Source organism: Rana temporaria, chromosome 6 (assembly GCF_905171775.1).
Source record: "Rana temporaria chromosome 6, aRanTem1.1, whole genome shotgun sequence".
Classification (NCBI taxonomy): domain Eukaryota; kingdom Metazoa; phylum Chordata; class Amphibia; order Anura; family Ranidae; genus Rana; species Rana temporaria.
The window spans coordinates 158,513,788-158,532,877 of NC_053494.1; the positions used below are offsets into that span (position 1 = coordinate 158,513,788).

Here is a 19,090-nt window from a genome sequence, read left to right on the forward strand (position 1 = left end):
TATCAGCACTGCTAAGCAGGGCCCACCAGCACCACCTATCAGTGACGCCCACCAGTGCCACCTCATCAGTGCACATCAATGAAGGACATTTTATAAACAAAACTAATTAAAAAAAAAAAACAAAAAAAAAAACTTTTTTGTTTATTTAACAAAAAATAAAAATAAAATTCTCAGTGGTGATTGAATACCACCAAAAGAAAGCTCTATGTGTGTGGAAAAAAAAATCATATGGGTACAGTGTAGCATGACCGTGCAATTGTCAAAGATTGACAGCGCTAAAAGCTAAAATATTGGCCTGGGCAGGAAGGAAAGGGGGGGGGGGTTAGGTGCCCAGTAAACAATTGGTTAAAGCAATCTTATTCTATATAAAAGTGAAAACAAAAAATTGCTTGAAGTAAGGCTTTACCCACTTCCATTGAGCAGTTTTGCCAACCTACCAGATTGAAATTTACTGGCACGACACCCGAAATTTACTGGCGCAGCCAAGTTTTTACTGGCATTTCACAAACGTTACTAAATTCCATTTTTAGGTGCAAATTTCAGTATTTAGGCTACAAACAAATACGCTAGGCAAATAGCAATGCGATTTAAGGTAGATATTAAAAGGTACAAAAAAAAAAAATGTTTGTTATTTTCGATAAAATACGGGAAAATGATTTTGTTATATCACCCCCCTGCCTCCAACACCCCCTGCCTTTATCCACCTGTGCGGTACCACCAACACCTGTCTCCATCCCCCACCCTCTGCTGTGCCACCACCCCCCCTCTACTGTGCCTCCAATCTCCCCCTGCCTTCAATCTCCCCCTGCGGTGCCACCGCAGCCACCATCACCCCCTGCCTCCAATCTCCATGCGCAGTTCCAAGCCGAACCGATCTTGGCTATTTTTACTGGCACATTCCCGCAACCACGGACATTTACGAACGGGGGAAAAAAAGTGCCCGTTTTTACGAACTGTCCGTAAAAATACTGACGGTTGGCAACACTGCCATTGAGTATGTGCCCTAGTTTTTCATAAACTGCGTACCTCAGACTTTGCAGTGGTTTCTGTAAACACTGGGGGGAAAAAAACGCTATATGCTGTCCAGGAAGTTAAGAAATAGAATTCTACCATAATTTTCTCAGTTCTGTAGGATAATTTTCTCCCCATAAACTTAGTGCAAGTTAACAAGAAGTAAAGTACCATAAATAGTGCAGTAAAAGCATCCTGGGCCTCATTTAAGTGAAATCTTTGTAGCCTGCCCCCGAAACACTCTGCTCCTGCTTCTAGCCAATGGCCACTTGGCCAGCTACTCATATAAAAGGATCACTGAGGCCTGAATAAAGTGCTACTGAATGCAACATTAAATCAAGAGTATTATGTCAAGAATCATGGAGCAGGGGAGCAAGTGTAGACATTATGTGCCAAGTTCACAGAGAGCCATTAATCTGAGCCAACAAAAGGAATGAAAGTTTCTGGGGAGAGGTCAACAGACCATTACATTGTTAGAAACTGTCACTTCCACTAAACAGCCTGAGAAGAGCAACTTTGTATCCGTCGTAGTTCATCTATGAACAGTGTAAAAAGCAATCCTACAGAATCTAAACCCTGACAATGAACTTGTCTTATTTGGTCCCTTTTGTTCTGTTATATATTTCATTGAAACGGTTCTGATAAATCTGAATGGTTAAAAAAAATAAATAAAATTACATTATTTTTTTAACTTGGCAAATCTAGATAAAATTTGCCGCAAAGTACTGCAGATCTGGCATGTGTACCAACCCCTCCAACTGCCATGGTAGGCTTTAGTTGTTGCTTCTGGGGGGCACACACTGACATAAAAAGGAACCTTTAGGTTTCGTATGTAATAAAACTTAGCACGGATATAGATTAACTGACTGCAGTTAACAGGGTGCTAGGGGTTAATGCCATGTGGGCCCTGTTATCTGCCCAATAAAATTAAACTCTAGCCTAAACTTTGTTCTGGTAGCAGAGAAGGGTTAGGGCCTCAGTCAGACTTATTGTTTTTTGGAGCCCCCTGAGGGGGCTTAGGTGAGATATATGTAGATATTGGCCAGCAGACCAAGGATCATCAATTTCGTCCAAAAAATAAAAAAAGTTTTTTTTCCAAGAAAGATCACATTACAAAATGGTGTAGTGCAATGTTTTGGAGCAATGCAGGACCCCTTTGTCAGGCATGTGAAGAGACATGCCTGATAAAGTGGCTCTGCAGAAAGCATTCCCCACAGCTGCTGTAAGGAGGGGGGAGGGGGGAACCCAGCAGCACTGTGGGGGATGAGAGGGGCCCAAGGAGTACACAGGAGCTTGGGGCAGCAGGTGGTAGATAGGAGGGGCGGCATCTAGAAGAACCAATCCCCTGAAAGGCTGTAGGAGGAAAATGATGGAGATATGTTCCTATATATGCTGCCCAACCTATTGAGGTGTACAGGGTGCTGTACGGGAACCCTGTAGTATGCAATTGCGACCCCTGAGAATCCTGTACGCCCCTGATGGAGGGATGGGACAAGTGGCAGTGCAAGCGGGGGAGGGGAGAATGAGTGGCAGTGCTGGTGGGGGGGGGGGGGGAGAGAACAAGTGGCAGTGCTAGTGGGGGGGGGGGGGGGGGGAGTGGCAGTGCTGGTGGGGGGGAGGGGGCGAGTGGCAGTGCTGGTGGGGGGGGGGAGGGGGCATTGAGTTGAGTGACAGTGCTGGTGGGGGGGGGGGGAATGAGTGGCAGCGATCGCAATCTCCTCCCCCTTCACTATACTGGGTCAGCCGACTCTTTAGATTCGGCTGCCCGACGGCATGCCCCATCATCAGCTTGCAGCTGCACAGACCCGGCAGAGAGACTGTGTGGGCTGTCCGCTGTGCTGGGCAGTAAGTGTCCCTATTCGGACCGGAGTGTAACTAGAGAAGTCAGCGGGCCCCCCCACAGTTGCAGAACACCAGGGCCTGCTGCAACCCTGGTAGTTCCGCCACTGGTATTGGCCATGTGATGAGCGGTGCCTGGTTTCCTCCAGACATAATGCTTGCTATTCAGGCCAAAGAGTTCAATCTTTGTTTCATTAGACCAGAGAATTTTGTTTGTGGTCTAAGAATCTCAGGTGCCTTTTGGAAGCTCTAGGAGGGCCGTCATGTGCCTTTTACTGAGAAGTGGCTTCCGTCTGGCCACTTAACCATACAGGCCTGATGGGTGGAGTGCTGCAGAGATGGTTGTTCTTCTGGAAGTTTCTCCTCTCTTTACAGACAAATGCTGGAGCTCTGTCAGAGTGACCAACGGGTTCTTGGTCATCTCCCTGACTAAGGCCCTTCTCCCTGATCATTCAGTTTGGCCAGATGGTCCGCTCTAGTAAGAGTCCTGGTGATTTCAAAAGTCTTCCATTTACGGTAATGGAGGCAACTGAGCTCATTGGGACCTTCAATGCTGCAGAATTTCTGTAGCCTTCCCCAGATCTGTGCCTCGATACAATCCGGTCTTGGAGGTCTACTGACAATTCCCTGGACCTTGTGGCTTGGTTTGTGCTCCGACATGCACTGTTAACTGTGGGACCTTATATAGACAGGTGTGTGCGCCTTTTCAAATCATGCCCAAGCAACTGAATTTACCACAGGTGGACTCCAATCAAGTTGTAGAAACATCTCAGGGATGATCAGTGGAAAGAGGAGGTACCTGAGCTGAATTTTGAGTGTCATGGCAAAGGCTGTGAATACTCATGCACATGTGATTTTTTTTCCATTTTTAATAAATTCTTAACCACTTGCCGCCCGCCAATGACATATTGACGTCGGCAAAGTGGTTGTAGAATTCTGACCGGACGTCATATGACGTCCTCAGTATTCTGGGGCGCGCATCGCGGCGATCGTTGTTGCGGGGTGTCAGTCTGACATGCACCCAAAAAAAGAAAAAAAGTCCCAAAAAATAAATAAAAAAAAAAAGGCTGAAAAAAATAATAAATAAAAGATGCCAATCAGTGCCCACAAATGGGCACTGACTGGCAACATAGGTGCCGCCCCACAGTGTCCATCAGTGCCACCCCACAGTGTCCATCAGTGCCACCCCACAGTGTCCATCAGTGCCCACCTATCAGTGCCACCCATAAGTATCCATCAGTGCCACCCATAAGTGCCCAGTGCCCATGAGTGCCCAGTGCCGCCCATGTGTGCCCATCAGTGCCGCATACCAGCGCTGCCAATCAGTGCCACCTTATCTGTGCCCGTCAGTACTACCTCATCAATGTCCATCAGTGCCATCTCATCAGTGCCGCCATATCAGTGCCCGTAATTGAAAGAGAAAAACTTACTCATTTACAAAAAAATTAACAGAAAAAAATAAAAACATATTTTTTTTTCAAATTTTTTTGTCTTTTTTTAGTTGTTGCGCAAAAAAAAAAAAAAAAAAATAATAATCGCAGAGGTGATCAAATACCACCAAAAGAAAGCTCTATTTGTGGGGAAAAAAGGACGCCAATTTTGTTTGGGTACAATGTAGCATGACCGCGCAATTGCAATTCAAAGTGCGACAGTGATGAAAGCTGAAAATTGGCTTGGGCGGGAAGGTGCGTATGTGCCCGGTATGGAAGTGGTTAAAGATTTCAAACAAACTTCAGTCACGTTGTCATTATGGGGGTATTGTTTGTAGAATTTTGGAAAAGGCTGTAACAAACCGTGAAAAAAGTGAAACGCTGTGAATACTGTCCGGATGCAAAAATATATATTCTTTTATTATATTTATTTTTTATTCCCATTCCAGAATATGCTGTACATAAACGGAACAATATAACATACTCAAGTCCCACTAATAACAATAAAATATTTACACTCAAAATTAATGCATTTATCGCCAACGTACTGAGCAATGAAAAGTGCAACGTAAAAAAAACAAAAAAAAAAAACCAACACTGCTTAAAATATAAAAAGGACGATATAAAATGTTGCAGTTAAAAGGATATAAAAAGTAATAAAAGCCTCTCAATCAGGGGCGGTGCGTCCATAGAGGGCCCTGGAGCGCCGCCCCCTCTGGCTCCCGCACCGCCACTGAAGCATTGCATGAATATATGCATTGCCGCAGCCGCAGACTATTCAGATGACTGGCCCCCTGGTGAGCGCCGGCCATCTGAATAACGGCAGCTGGTTGGCTGTGGAAGTGCCCATCAGAGCCAACGACTCTGATAGGCTTCCAAATACTTATCCAGGGACGGACGGACGGGGGGGGGGGTGTGTTCCCTGGACAGGACTGACAGGCATCTCAGCCAATCAGGTTCACCGGTTCTGGTTACTGGTAACCTGATTGGCTGAAGCGTCATCGAGGGCGGGAGAAGACATCAAGGGACGGTAGAAGCAGGATGGCCGACCCCAGAAAGGTGTGCCGGGGGGGCATTTTACAGGGCACAGTGGCGACAATTGCTGGCATGGCATAGTGGTGACAATTGATGGGCACAGCGAGGCTGCATTTGATGGGCACAGCGAGGCTGCATTTGATGGGCACAGCGAGGCTGCAATTGTTTTGTTTTTTTCGTTTGTTTGCGCCCCCCCCCCAAACATTTTGAGCACCAGCCGCCAGTGCTCTCAATGACTCAAGAGATTTCTTCTTTTAAATTCACTAAGTGTGAAAAACACTCAAAACAACAAAAACATGTCACGCCACACCAATGAGCAACACAATGGAGGCTGATGACCTTTTTGTCATTAATGGTCTAAGCGCTTTTAAACACCTAGGGGCAGATTCACGTAGAGCCGTGTAAAATTGTGCGGGCGTTGCGTATCCGATTTACGTTATGCCTCCGCAACTTACACGGGCAAGTGCTGTATTCTCAAAGCACTTGCTCCGTAAGTTGCGGCGGCGTAGCGTAAATCTGCCGGCGTAAGCCCGTCTAATTCAAATTTGGATCAGGGGGGCGTGTTTTATGCAAAACGACTGTGACCCGACGTGATTGACATTTTTTTGGAGCAGCGCATGTGCCGTCCGTGGAATTTCCCAGTGTGCACTGCTCCAAAGTACGCCGCAAGGACGTCATTGGTTTCGACGTGAACGTAAATGACGTCCAGCCCCATTAACGGACGACTTACGCAAACGACGTAACTTTTTCAAATTTCGACGTGGGAACGACGGCCATACTTAACATTGGCTGCGCCTCATATAGCAGGGGCAACTTTACGCCGGGAACAGACTAACGTAAACGTTGTAACTTTACTGCGTTGGCCGCGCATACGTTCAGGGATATTTGCGTATCTAGCTAATTTGCATACTCTACGCGGAATTCGACGGAAGCACCACCTAGCGGTCCAAGAAAAAAATGCAGTTAAGATCCGACGGCGTAAGAGACTTACGCCTGTCGGATCTAATGGATATATATGCGTAACTGATTCTAAGAATCAGGCGCATAGATACGACGGCGCAACTCTGAGATACGTTGGCTTATCTGGAGATACGCCGTCGTAGCTCGGTTGTGAATCTGGGCCCTAATATTCTTCCTCAGATCTCAGATCCTCAAACATGGAAATGCCCATCTCTTTAGCAATGCAATTAAACAAAATTCGTTCAGATGGTGTATTAAAACCAAAACAAAAAGGCAAAAATGTGCTCACATTTTATACAGCTACAAAAACAGTACATAAAACCACCTTTTCGTGTGCATAATTATATATATATAAGTACCAGCTCGGTATCTTGCACCGCTTCAGCAAAGCGGACTGAGGGGGACACGTTTTCATCTATTGGTCTCTTAGGCCTATACAGGCTGCGGGCCACGACTGTACACAAACACCCGTTACTCCCAGGTACAGAAATAGGCTCCTACGATGGTGCTCATAACAGTGACACTGGTCTACAAGGAGAAAGCCTCGGAAATAAAAAGTAGCTACATTTTTAGCAGAATTAGGTCACTATTAAAAGGAAAATTAAGCCCCGAGTATTAATTGGCTCCCGTTTCCAAGATACAGCTTCAGGTCAAAATTGTATTAAAATAATTTTAAATTATGAGGGGGGAGGGGGAGGTGCGATTATGCTCCCTCATTTTTCTGCAAAATGTGATATAGCAATGAGAATGGTGCCACATCAATCTATATAAAATGTATCTTTTTATTAATACCAATGACATACCTTTCAATCCTTTTATTGCGTTTTCATGTAACATTTTCATGCTCCCTCCACACCATTGGGAGGGCGAAGGGCATGGACTTTTTCTTCTTGTTTAGCCAACATGCCGATCAGTTTCACATGCAATTCAACATTGAGGTATGACTTATTTACCATTGCTGTCATACTGCACTCTGAGATGCAAATGTAACGTGTGGCAAGGTCATCTACATTGTTTACACAGTTTCAAGGCATCTTCGCTTCTGAGGGAAAATATCACGCAAAAAATTGTTCCTTGTGAATGTTAGGTAATGACACTTTCACAAGCCACCAGATGTAATTGTATGATACATAAATCTGACCAAATCAAAATGTGGCTTGCAATAAAAGAACAAATTACAATTAGGTAACCTTTAATCTCAGAGTGAAGATACATTTATACACTTCAATGCGATACCATTTTCATTTTTCTATCGTACTTTGTCGAGAAGTTACAAAAGCATCATGATCAGACACCTCCCTCCCTTGTAGGCAAATACACTCACCTGTGTATAAATCGTTATTGTACAATATCTTGAAAACCTCAGCAAACCAGCACCTTTATCACCTGTTTTCTAATTCATCTACCTTATTTTCCGGCGTAAAAGATGACCTTTTGTATGTAAAAAAAATGCCTCAAAACTCGGGGGTCGTCATATACGCCGGTACCTGTCTGTCAGACTGCGGGCATCCATTATTTAAAAGCCGCGCCTCCTCCTCAGACTGTTCCGTGATAGGCGAAACACTCATTTTACCAGCAGAGCCTCTGTTCAGTGTTCCGCCTATCACAGAGGTCCTCTCATCCTCGGACGAGAGGACATCAGTGATAGGCGGAACACTGAACAGTGGCTCTGCTGGGAAAATTAGTGTTTCGCCTATCACGGAACAGCCTGAGGAGGAGGCGCGGCTTTGGAATAATGGATGCCCGCAGTCTGACAAACTCTGCAAACAGAAGAAGGTAGGGAGATCGTAGAGGCCGGCAATGGCACAGCGAGGCCGGCAATGGCACAGCGAGGCCGGCAATGTAATGGCACAGTGAGATTTGAAAAAAGCCTGTTTCGGTCAGCGGTTGTTCTGACTACCACTCAGCTTCCAGACAGACTAGTAGGAAGGGGGGGGGGGGGGGGTTGGGGGGTCGTCTTATACGGCGAGTATATCCCAAAACCAACATTTTAGCTGGAAAATTAGGGGGTCGTCTTATACGCCGGCAAATACGGTAATCAAAAAATGTAAGAATCAGGCCCCTTTTACACTGGGGCAGGATGTGCAGTGGCGGTATAGCGCCGCTAAAAAGAGCGGCGCTATACCGTCGGAATTGCCACAGTATTCGGCCGCTAGCGGTGTGGTATTAACCCCCGCTATCGGCAAAAAAAATAGTTATTACCGCCGGCAATCGCCTTTGCAGAGGCGCATTGCGGGCAGTATTACCGCGGTGTCATTGTTTTCAATGGGAAGGAGCAGTATACACACCGCTCCAAAGATGCCGCTTGCAGATTTTTTTTTTCTCCCGCCAGCGTATCGCCTCAGTGTGAAAGCCCTCGGGCTTTTACATTGAGAATGCTGGGGCAGGAGTATTTCTGCGCTATTGTTAGCGCTAAAATGCCTGTAATACTCCTCAGTGTGAAAGGGGCCTTAGTGTTATTGCTCTGAGGAAGGAGGTTGGTCCCCTGGAACGCATCAGCTAGTTGTGTTATCCAATTGGACCTGGATTTATGGCATGCTGCTATTTATAGTTGACTTGCCATTATATTTGTATCGTTAGTCTTGTAATAAAGTGTTGTTTGATAACGCACTTAGCGTTTGCACCATTTTTTTTTTTTGTTGTTTTCTTCGTGATGGTGTACAAACCTCTGCACCTGTCTGCTTGAGCCATTAGTTGATATTCAGTATAATGCAGAATTTGTTAATCAGGTAAGAAGCTGGCCCTCAGCCAGGTGCTTATAACCCTGATGCTACACCCCTAACCTAAAGGAAGGGGGACATACAAACCATAAGTAGGGTGGGATACTGAGGGCCCTTTTCCTGCACCTATAAATATCAATGATAGTTTGTTCCGTCCCATCTATAAGTATTTTCTGTTGCAGTGAACCGTATCCGTTTACTAGTCTTCTGATGTATGTCAACATCTAGTGGTGTTTAGAACTTGTTACAGCTTATGTTATTTGGTGGCTCCCTCTGTCCTCCCCTCCAGTTCAGTGCTACTTAGCTCAGTCCCAGCCAAACTCCCCTAGTTTCTTCAATGTTCCCTCAGCCAGTGTTAGTTCTCTGCAGGGACAGGGCTTAGGCAAGTTATTGGTTAAACTTTAACCACTTAAAGACCAGACCTTTTCTGGCACTTTGTTTATATGTAAAAAAAAAAAAAAAAAAATTACTAGAAAATTACTTAGAACCCCCAAAACATTTTTTAAAGCAGACGCCATAGAGAATAAAATGGTGGGTGTTGTAATTTTTTATGTCACATGATATTTGTGCAGTGGTTTTTCCAAATGCAATCTAAAAAGGAAAAAAAAAAAAAAAAAAAACACCTTTGGATTTTAATGCACAAAAACACCATAAAATGCCCAATTGTTTGTCAAAATAAAAAAGATGTTACGCCAGGTAAATAGACACCAAACATGTCATGCTTTAAAGTTGTGCAACAATGACAAACGGCATACATTTCACTATACAGAGGCAACGCTTTAAAAGCTTTTACAGGTTATCACTTTAGATTTACAGGAGGATGGCTGGTGCTATAATCCAGGGGTTGACAAATTTGTTTGGAATCTAGGAGCCAGATAAAAAAAGTTAGGAGCCAGAAAATGCACCCTGTCCCGACGAGCTTGCGCGCAGAAGCGAACACATACGTGAGCAGCGCCCGCATATGTAAACGGTGTTCAAACGCAATTTTGAAGCGTGACATGTTGGGTATGAATTTACTCGGTGTAACATTATCTTTCATAATTTAAAAAAAAATGGGGATAACTTTACTGTTGTTATATTTTAATTTTAAAAAGTGTATTTTTTTCCCAAAAAAGTGCGCTTGTAAGACCGCTGCGCAAATACGGCGTGACAGAAAGTATTGCAACGATCGCCATTTTATTCTCTAGGGTGTTAGGATAAAAAATATATATAATGTTTGGGGGTTCTAATTAGAGGGAAGAAGGTGGCAGTGAAAATAGTGAAAAATTACATTAGAATTGCTGTTTAACTTGTAATGCTTAACTTGTAATACCAACGGCCACCACCAGATGGCGTCAGCTTACACATCTGGTGGTAATAACTTGTAATACCAACGGCTCACCACTAGATGGTGCCAGCTCACATCTGGTGGTAATAACTTGTAATACCAACGGCTCACCACCAGATGGCACAAGCTCACAAAAAAAAAAATGGATTTTTTTTTTGCCCACCTTCCAAGCCAAGTCGCCAGGACACTATTTCTAGTCGCCATGGCGACCTGGCGCCCGGGATTTGTCGATCCCTGCTATAATCACTGTCCATGATCTGATGCTCATGGGATACCTCACATGTGTGGACGATTGCAGGACGGATGTGGGTCAGGGGAGATTAAAAAAAAAAAATAAAAAAAAAATACATATACACATAATTATATATATCTCCTTTGCTCTTAAAAATATTTGATCACACCGAGATTGGTCACACTGACCATCAGCTGTAAGAAACAATACTGGGATGATGCCTGCAGCTATAACCAAAGTCCAGTGAAGTACCGGTACCGCAGGTGACCACACTGTCCACAAATCAGTGGACAGAGGTATATCAATGTACAAAGCAGTATTTGAAATAGAACATGGATGGTAGACTGCTGCCAATGATCCTCTGTGCAATCTTTGCCACTCACTGCACCGACTGTCTGCAGCAGAGCAGTTGCCGTACCACCCAGTGATGCAGGAAGCAAGAGTACTCTCCATCACACATTTATAAAAGAAGTGAGAACTGAAGTGTCAAGGCAAAAAATGCATAGATGCAAATCCAGCCAGGTTGGGCATTCATAAAAATGTAACCCTCTATACTTTCCATTTAATTGGTTATAGGAGGGCAAAGGCTACACCAATAGGTAGAATTTGTACGGTTATTCACATATATTCTCTCCGTCATTAAAGAAAAGTGGAGGCTGGCCTGTCCTGTGTGTGTGCGCCAGATTTTCCCAAGCACACCCCATGTAGCACTGCCTGAACCCCTGTATCATTTACTGGCCCCTTTCTTTTGTGAATTAACATAGTGGGGGATTGGTACCGATCACTCACTGTGTCTACACTGAAGCATAGTTACCTAGGATAAATATATCTAGAGAGATATATATATATATTAGATATTATATATATATATATATATATATATATATATATATATATATATATACACACATACACATATATATACATATACACACACACACACACATATACACACACACACACAGTTCTTATCATTTCAAGTCCTGAGCTACTAGCCAGGCCTTAAGAGTTACTCACCACAAGTTGCCCCACCCAACCCAACCCTGTCCCACTCCTAAACACGCCCTCATAAATGATCTCATGAAATGACACTTAACTGTTTTATGCAGAATTAAGTTACAAAACTAAATATTGACATCAACTTTATCAGTGCCCATTTGTGCAGCCTCACTTGTGCTCATCAATGCAGCCTACCTGTGCCCAACATGTCACACATCCTGGCTTTGGACAGGTGATCTGTCCATTAAAATACCCGGGCCAGGAGGCGGGGCTATGTGACAGCGAGTGCGGCAATTCTAATGAAAGCTGTTACCGTGATGTTCACCGCCTGCCGTCGTCCCGCCCCCCTCACAAAACCCTAATTTTTCAGTAGAAAATTTGAGGGATAAAGACACACACACTTATTTTCTATTTCTTTTTATTATTACATACACAGAGATCTGTGTTTCAGCTTTGGGGTACACACCCTAATGCAATAGGCTGCACACACCTATGCTGTATGCCAGGGGTGCACATGTGGCCCGCGACCTCCTGCTCTAGGATGGAATAGAATACTGTTAATAACCACTTAACCCCCGGACCATATTGCTGGTCAAAGACCAGAGCACTTTTTGCGATTCGGCACTGCGTCGCTTTAACCGACAATTGCGCGGTCGTGCGACGTGGCTCCCAAACAAAATTGGCGTCCTTTTTTCCCCACAAATAGAGCTTTCTTTTGGTGGTATTTGATCACCTCTGCGGTTTTTAGTTTTTGCACTAGTGGCCTGCGCGAGAGCCGACTTATAGCTACAGGCTCTCGCGCAGGGGAGCCGACTTGCCACCAAAAAATGACGGCGGCTGGTCGGCAAGTAGTTAAAAAGGTAAGTTTATTACTAAAAAAAAAAAAAAAAAAAAAATGATATGTGTTCTGCAGTGGTTACTGGGCTGCTTTCAACTGATCCGCAGGTGCAGAGTGGTGCACCTGCACTGAGCTATAGATTTCTATTACCTGAGCGTTTGGCGTGCTTTCGAAAAGCTTACCACACCTACAGAAAATAATAGAAGTCTACGGCAAAGTGCAGCTAACCTGCAGAAAAGCCATAGGTGAACTGTGCCTCACCTGTGGTGCGGGTTAACAACAGCGCATCAGTGTGAAAGCAGCCTTAGGCCCCTTTCACATGGTCAGTCCGACCCAATCGGACCCTCCATTCACCTCTAAGGAGTGGCGGATGTAAATAGACTTGTGTCCGTTTACAAACACCTACCTCCAAGCCGATCCCCTATAAAAAATAAAAAAAAAAGGGGAGTAGAGTGGGCTGCCATCCACCCGCTCCGCTCATTGTGGCCCACGACCGGTTACCAATTCGCTTAAGTGGCCCGCGCTCTTCAAAAGGTTGGGCACTCCTGCTGTATGCGTTGGGGAGCAATTTATGCAACTCAATGTATTTACAGCGCAATGCAGGACACCATAACAAACACTGATAGGGTCACATTAAAAACAAGACAGCAATGGCGGCTCCCATATTCCTCACAGTTAAAGGAATTTTTTTTTAGCTAAATAGCTTCCTTTACCTCACTGCAGTACTGGTTTCATGTCCTTATTGCTCGTTTTTGCTTTGAAGTTGCTGTAATTCTGCTGTGATCTCCACACTTCCTGGTTGCCTGTTTCCTTATAATCACAGTACTGGGAGCTTTTCACGGTGGTCTAAGCTGTCATTACTGTGTGTCTAAAACTTAACAGAACCAATCAGATTCATTTTAAAAACAAAACACTGCCCTGGATTTGTTTGTTTTTGTTCTGTGGGTCTCTCTACTTCACAGGAACATGAAACCAGTTTTAAAAAGAAAGTGAAACTGTAGGCACATTATATGATTGATTTTGATCTATTTTTAAAAGGAATCAGTTAAAGGGGTGGTTCCCCCTAAAACAAATTTCTAACAATACATTCGTAAGACCCGTTACACTGCGGGTAGGCTGGCTTTTGTTTTTGTTTTTTAGTACATACCTCGATCTCGCCGTTTCGTCCCTTGGCGGTGGGCGTTCCTAGTTGATTGACGTTTCTCCGACGGGCACATACGTGACGTCACGACTTTCCGAAAGAAGCCGAACGTCGCTGCGCAGGCGCCGTATAGAGCCGACTCTATACGGCGCCTGCGCAATGACGTTCGGCTTCTGTCGGAAAGTCGTGACGCGCAGTGTGCGCCCGTCGGAGAAACGTCAATCAACTAGGAACGCCCACCGCCAAGGGACGAAACGGCGAGATCGAGGTATGTACTAAAAAAACAAAAGCCAGCCTACCCGCAGTGTAACGGGTCTTACGAATGTATTGTTAGAAATTTGTTTTAGGGGGAACCACCGCTTTAACTTTTATGTCTCTATACCCTGTAAACAGTAATTTCAGCAAAAAAAATGTTTTCCTTTAGTGACCCTTTAAAATTTAGTCTACAGCAGAACTAAACCTTCCTATCCTTTACAGCCAAGGAAGCAGCCATCTTAGCCTGTATTTGATCTGCAGGGTGCTGCAAATGTAAGGGCCCTTTCACACTCACGGATCCCGTGAGGATCCATTCCTTATACATCCGCTTGCTCAGCGTGGATCGCTCCGTTGATCCCTGCTGAGCCGGCACATGACAGGGACCGCCCAAAAAAATCCCTGTTCTCCTCTATGGGGGGGGGGGGGGGGGGGTGTTCGGATGAACATGGACTGTGTTCATCTGATTCGATCCGCAGACGGATGGAAAAATAGGTTTTCCTTTGCCTGCAGAAACGGAGACAGATGAGATCGGATGTTCATCCGCAATCCCAAAAGGGATACATCTATGTCCGTTTTTCATCCGAAAACGGATGAATGAAAAACGGACATACGGTCCACAGGTGTTTAAGGGGCCTAAATAGTTAATTTGATGAGATGACAGCTTGGCTGGGAGCACAAGCAACTGTGATCAATATCATTTAGGACATGCCCTGAATGTAACCGTTCTGGTAAACCTAAATTAGTGGGTTTAGTTCCACTGTAAGGCCTCTGCACACAGTACTGATGCTTGAGCTTCTGCTTTTTTTGGACCCAACTTCAGGTTTTTGTTTTGCGTGAATTCCTGTGTATTTGCACATATTTGCTTGCATAATATTTTCCTAGGAAAAATCCATGCATATTTATGTACATAGGCGCAAAATACTGACCGGGAATGCAAATTTTTCTTTTTACTAAAAAATATGCAGGGTTTGTTTACTCGCCTGTGTGTACAGCCACATTGTAAGCAATGAGATGCATTTTAGATCAGTAAAAAAAAAAAAAAAAAAAAAAATATGAATATATATATATATATATATATATATAGTGATTTTTCAAACTGCAGTGTGCAAGAGGCCTAATGAGCCTGATGTAGCAGCTCTCCTTCCTGCATAGGTTATAGCAGTGGTCTCCAAACTGCGGCCCTTTACTTGCCTTTATCTGGCCCTTGGAGCACTATGCCTCCCAATGATACAAGACACTATTCTGCCATCTGACACCGACAGTGGAGCACCATTTTTCCCCACTAACACCATTAATGGAGCACTATTCCTCCCTATGATACTAACGATGGGGCACTATATTCCTCCCTTAAGGCCTCTTTCACACGGAGCGGACCGTTTTTGTGTCCGCAAAAGCTCAGCGGGGATAATCCGTAATCCCCGCTGAGCTGTCGGCGGATAGGGCGGTCCCCGCACACAGTGCAGAGACCGCCCTGTCTCTCCTCCGCTCTCCCCTATGGGGAATCAGATGCAGACAGACCGTCTGTCTGTCTGCATCCGATCCGTTACGCCGGACGGAAGAAAAATAGGGTTTTCTTACGTCCACAAAAGCGGATCCTGACGGACGCGGATGGTCGCGGACGTTAGCGGATGCTCCATCCGTTAACGGACGCGATCTCCTAGGGATGTATTACAAGTCCGTAAACGGACTTGTAATAAACGGACGAGTGGAGCGGACGTCTGAAAGGGGCCTTATACCAGATGTTTAGTCCCACTGATGCCAGGAAAATTTCCAACCCCGCTGGCCAAAGTCCGGCCCTCAAGAGTCTAAAGGACAATAAACTGGCCCTGTGTTTAGAATGTTTGGAGATCCCTGGGTTACAGTACAGTGTATGTTTGATCAGTGCTAATTTTATTACACTTAAATTCCAAAATATTCAGTTTAAAGGGGAACTCCAGGAACGATCTTCCTTGCCAGCGCACATTGGCATAATGTAATTATCTACTTCTTATAACTGAAGGGTCGCAGAAGATGCTGAAAACTGCTGTAGTAGCCTGCGATCTTCCAAGTCCTGCCAAACCCCCCCCCCCCCCCCCCCCTTCACAATGCACATGGGGGGGGGGGGGTGCTCTCAACACCACCATTCATAGAACACCCTTTCATTATATACTATCTGTGATTGGATGAGGGCGAATTGTGATGTCATAAGTCCTCCCCTTCCACCTTGCTCAATTATAGGCCTTACATTCACTGAAAAAAATACAAGGGCCCAGATTCAGGTAGGGGCACGCACTGATACAGCGGCGCGGCGTATCGTTTTTACGCTATGCCTCCGTAAATTAATGGAGCTACGCTGCATTCACGAAGCATTTGCTCTGTAATATGCTGCGGCGTATCGTAAAAGGGGCCGGCGTAAGCGCGCGTAATTTAAATGATCCCGTAGGGGGCGTGGATCATTTAAATTAGGCGCGTTCCCGCGCCGAACGTACTGCGCATGCTCCGTCGGGAAAATTTCCCGACGTGCATTGCGGTAAATGACGTTGCAAGGATGTCATTGGCTTCGACGTGAACGTAAATGGCGTCCAGCGCCATTCACGAACGAGTTACGAAAACGACGCAAAATTTGAAAATCGCGACGCGGAAACGACGTCCATACTTACCATTGGCTGCGCCTCCTAATAACAGGAGCAGCCTTACGGCGAAAACGACGTTCGCAAACGACGTAAAAAACGAGCGCCGGGCGCACGTACGTTTGTGAATCGGCGTAAGTATGCAATTTGCATACTCTACGCTGACAACTACGGGTGCGCCACCTAGCGGCCAGCGTCAGAATGCACCCTAAGATACGACGGCATAAGAGACTTATGCCAGTTGTATCTTAGGCTACAGTCGGCGTATCTAGCTTTCTGAATACAGAAAGTAGATATGCCGGCGCTACGGATACGCAGGCGTAATTGCTCTCTGAATCTACCCCAAGGTGTCCTCTGAATGGCGGTGGAACGGAGTGAGTGATCCGATCGCTGCATGTAGCGTGGATCACTACATTGGTATTCAGCATCCCTAGCTCTTCTCCAGTATAAGAAATGGATAATTGCACCGCGCCAATAGGGCTAGATTCACACATCTGCATCCTGCATAGGGAGACTATTCATTTCAATGGGCCGCCCAACCTGCAGAAACACAGGAAAAGAAGCCTCGCAGAGCTGCTGCAGAACCATGCGATTTGGCATGTGCAAAAAATGCTAACGCTTCGGTACCATTAAGAAAAATTGCACAAATTGCACGTGTTCACAACCCACACACCTGCTAAAGAAAGCGCGTTTCGCCTGCTGGTCATAAACACGTGCAACTTCACGAGCGTCTCTGACCCACACAAAGGTGAACCTACTGGGAATCCCTGGAGTTCCCCTTAAAGCTAGTTCTCCTTTACCAGGAATGTACATTGTATCCAATATTTACAAACATGACATCATTACTAATAACTTCCCCAAACAGATCTTCACACTGAAACCTATAGAGCCCATCAATCCCAATAGATGACACTGAACTACCTGCTCCTGTCATTGCAGGGTTTGGGTGTCAGGGGGGACATACAAATACAATGACACCCTATACTCAGCGTTTATCGGAATTCAGCCAGAGCCATGACGTCATCAGCAGCACTATGCTCACTTTGCAGGCACCGATGACGTCACCCGTGTGGGCTCAGAAGAGTCTCAGCAAAGTGCAGCGGATGGTCGGATTTCAGCAGAGCTGTCATGCGACACCGGGCACCCCATGTCTGCCCGCAGTGATCCCATAAACTTTACCGATCCACCGACCTCAGGATGTGCCTGCCATCCATCACACCGAGCCTCGAATATTCAACTCTATGATGCCGGGTGATGGAGGGCGGACCGGCGGAGGGGGTCTTACCGGATAATGCAGCAGAAGAGAATGTCACATCCCGGGGACACCGGCACTGCAGCCTCTCATTGTCCGATCACCGATCTCTCCGGATCACACAATGCCCGTCCTCTCCGGTGTGCGCTCCGTCCTCCCCGCTCTCTCCGTCTCTCCGCAGTTCTCTAGCCGGGTAACCGAACGCCCCTCCCTGCAGTCACAGGCATGTGCGATCCTATAGGGAGAGCGGAGAGAGGGGGAAGAGCCGGAGACTGGAGTGTGCATGGATCAGGATAATCCAGGATCATCCCCACAGCCAGGAGAGAGAAGAGCCATGGGGAGGACATGGACAACATCAACTGTGTGCATTACATGGACAGGAGGAGCCATGTGTAGGACATGGACATAGAGAGCCATGTGTAGGACATGTGCAAGAAGAGCCATGTATAGGACATGGACATAGAGACCATGTGTAGAACATGGACATAAAGGGTCATGTGTAGAGCATGGACATAGAGAGCCATGTGTAGGACATGGGCATAAAGAGACATACAGAGGACATGTACAAGAGGAGCTATGTATAGGACATGGACATAAAGAGCCATGTGTAGGACATGAGCATAAAGAGCCATGTGTAGGACATGAGCATAAAGAGCCATGTGTAGGACATGAGCATAAAGAGCCATGTGTAGGACATGAGCATAAAGAGCCATGTGTAGGACATAAGCATAAAGAGCTATGTATAGGACATGGGCATAAAGAGCCATGTGTAGGACATGGGCATAAAGAGCCATGTGTAGAACATGAACATAAAGAGCCATGTGTAGGACATGGGCATAAAGAGCCATGTGTAAGATATAAAAATGAAGAGCCATGGCCTTGACATAAAAATTAAGAGCCATGTGTATAACATGAATAGGAGGAGCCATGTGTATGAGATGGATAAAAAAAAACACATGTGTAAAGCATAGACAAGAAGAAACATGCATATGACATGTGCAAGAAGAGCCAAGTGTAGGGCATGTTCAAGAAAAAATATGTGTAGGACATGTGCAAGAACAGCCATGCGCAGGACATAAAAATTTGTCATGTGTATGATGTAAATAAGAAGAGCCATGTGTAGGACATGGACAAGAGGAGTTATGTGTAGGACATGGACAAGAGGAGTTATGTGTAGGGCATGGACAAAAAAAGCCATGTGTTAGGCATGGACAAGAGCTATGTGTAGGACATGGACAAGGAGAGCTATGTGTAGGACATGGACAAGGAGAGCTATGTGTAGGACATGGACAAGAGCTATGTGTAGGACATGGACAAGGAGAGCTATGTGTAGGACATGGACAAGGAGAGCTATGTGTAGGACATGGACAAGGAGAGCTATGTGTAGGACATGGACAAGGAGAGCTATGTGTAGGACATGGACAAGGAGAGCTATGTGTAGG

At 45.4% G+C, this 19,090-nt stretch overlaps 1 protein-coding gene across 5 annotated transcripts in view; it reads right to left on the minus strand.

The window, feature by feature from the left end:
- The window catches only part of OSBPL6 (oxysterol binding protein like 6), a 281,392-nt gene extending 263,423 nt beyond the window's left edge, over positions 1-17,969 (minus strand). For 3 of the 5 annotated variants that reach the window (XM_040357664.1, XM_040357661.1, XM_040357662.1), the window contains exon 1: positions 17,682-17,967. The gene's annotated coding sequence lies outside the window, so the exon portion shown is untranslated. Of the gene's footprint in view, positions 1-17,681 lie in introns of all 5 variants that reach the window. The other 2 variants (XM_040357666.1, XM_040357665.1) reach the window with 2 other exon arrangements.
- Positions 17,970-19,090: the final 1,121 nt, after the last annotated feature.